Source organism: Eriocheir sinensis, unplaced genomic scaffold (genome assembly GCF_024679095.1).
Source record: "Eriocheir sinensis breed Jianghai 21 unplaced genomic scaffold, ASM2467909v1 Scaffold4, whole genome shotgun sequence".
NCBI classification, from domain to species: domain Eukaryota; kingdom Metazoa; phylum Arthropoda; class Malacostraca; order Decapoda; family Varunidae; genus Eriocheir; species Eriocheir sinensis.
The window spans coordinates 1,501,119-1,503,523 of record NW_026111720.1 but is presented as its reverse complement, the minus strand read 5'-3'; the positions used below and the strand labels follow the sequence as shown (position 1 = coordinate 1,503,523).

General features: G+C 41.2%; 1 long non-coding RNA gene across 10 annotated transcripts; it reads left to right on the top strand.

Moving 5' to 3' along the window:
* Positions 1 to 872: 872 nt before the first annotated feature.
* On the top strand, positions 873 to 1,923 carry LOC126992098 (uncharacterized). 10 transcript variants are annotated; one of them, XR_007746182.1, is made up of 4 exons: positions 873 to 993; positions 1,036 to 1,119; positions 1,330 to 1,497; positions 1,532 to 1,908. It is a non-coding gene; the product is annotated as an uncharacterized LOC126992098 (long non-coding RNA). The 10 variants fall into 10 exon arrangements; XR_007746181.1 differs by having other exon boundaries at positions 1,036 to 1,161; XR_007746188.1 differs by having other exon boundaries at positions 874 to 1,161; positions 1,532 to 1,783; positions 1,826 to 1,923.
* Positions 1,924 to 2,405: the final 482 nt, after the last annotated feature.

The following is a 2,405-nucleotide window of genomic DNA, read 5'->3' as shown; positions in this document are numbered from 1 at the left end:
CACTATAAAAATTGCCTGCGCCATGACGGGTTGGGCAGACCACCAGGCTCCTGAAGAAAGCCTACTGGCGCTATAGGCTGAGATGTAAACAAAACAAAAAGTTACCTCCTTTATCACATTTACCGACATACTAGGGGTGTAGGGTACCTCATTTATCACATTTACCGACATTTAATGGGTGTAGGGTATCTCATTAATCACATTTATCGAGATACAAGGGGTGCAGATTATCTCAGCCACCACGTTCTTTTTCCCTGATTTGTAATCAATTGAAAAATGGTAATCCCTCATTTCTAAAATCCACCGATTCATGAGGGGTGATTTAGTTTTTTGCCCAAAGATGGAGACTAGCGGTTGGTGATCTGTCCGCATTTACCGACATATAAGGGGTTCAGGTTATCTAATTTCTCACATTTACCGACATACAAGCGGTTCAGGTTATCTCATTTATTACATTTACCGACGTACAAGGAGTGTAGGTTATCTCATTTCTCACATTTACAGACATACAAGGGGGGGGGGGGGGGCTAGGTTTTCTCATTTATCACATTTACCGACATACAAGGGGTTCAGGTTATCTCATTTATCACATTTACCGACATACAAGGGGTGTAGGTTATCTCATTTATCACATTTACCGACATACAAGGGGTTCAGGTTATCTCATTTATCACATTTACCGACATACAAGGGGTGTAGGTTATCTCATTTCTCACATTTACCGACATACAAGGGGTTCAGGTTATCTCATTTATCACATATATCGACATACAAGGGGTGTAGGTTATCTCATTAATCACATACATCGAGATACAAGGGGTGCAGGTTTCCGCATTTATCACATTTACCGACATACAAGGGGTGTAGGTTATCTCATTTATCACATATATCGACATGGAAGGGGTGCAGGTTATCTCATTTATCACATTTACCGACATACAAGGGGTGCAGGTTATCTCATTTATCACATTTACCGACATACAAGGGGTGCAGGTTATCTCATTTATCACATATACAGACATACAAGGGGAGCAGGTTATCTCATTTATCACATTTACCGACATACAAGGGGTGCAGGTTATCTCATTTATCACATTTACCGACATACAAGGGGTGCAGGTTATCTCATTTATCACATTTACCGACATACAAGGGGAGCAGGTTATCTCATTTATCACATTTACCGACATACAAGGGGTGTAGGTTATCTCATTTATCACTTTTACCGACATACAAGGGGTGCAGGTTATCTCATTTCTCACATTTACCGACATACAAGGGGTGTAGGTTATCTCATTTATTACATTTACCGACATACAAGGGGTGTAGGTTATCTCATTTATCACATTTACCGACATACAAGGGGTGCAGGTTATCTCATTTATCACATTTACCGACATACAAGGGGTGCAGGTTATCTCATTTATCACATTTACCGACATACAAGGGGTGCAGGTTATCTCATTTATCACATTTACCGACATACAAGGGGTGCAGGTTATCTCATTTATCACATATACAGACATACAAGGTTATCTCATTTATCACATTTACCGACATACAAGGGGAGCAGGTTATCTCATTTATCACATTTACCGACATACAAGGGGTGTAGGTTATCTCATTTATCACATTTACCGACATACAAGGGGAGCAGGTTATCTCATTTATCACATTTACCGACATACAAGGGGTGCAGGTTATCTCATTTATCACATTTACCGACATACAAGGGGAGCAGGTTATCTCATTTATCACATTTACCGACATACAAGGGGAGCAGGTTATCTCATTTATCACATTTACCGACATACAAGGGGGGCAGGTTATCTCATTTATCACATTTACCGACATACAAGGGGAGCAGGTTATCTCATTTATCACATTTACCGACATACAAGGGGAGCAGGTTATCTCATATATTTATCACATATACCGACATGCCTCATTTACCTCATTTACTGACATACTAAGGGTGCAGGAGGAAACTTTCATATTTCAAGCAATTTTCAAATTCAAAACATACGTCAACATCTACTTTTAAAAAGATTTAAAAAAAACTCAGGTGGGGACATATCGCGATAGGCAGTCGACAAAGACACGGTACCGTGTCGCAATGGACCGTATTGGCTAAACAGCCAGCGCCACACGTGGCCACTCAGTGAACTGTCAAAGCAGTACTTCCATAGAACTCAAGTTATGTACTAGGGTGCGTCTTAGGCTGCCTCCATGATATAAGGCCTTGGTGCCGCCACCGCTCCAATTCAACGACTGCACACTCTTTGCTCCTACCCGATTTCCTGACTACTATTTGACATGGAAAAAAAAATTATATCGGGCAGGAGTGAAGTGTGTGCATTCATCGGCTTGGGGCGACGGTGGTATCATGGCTGTGTATCCCTGAG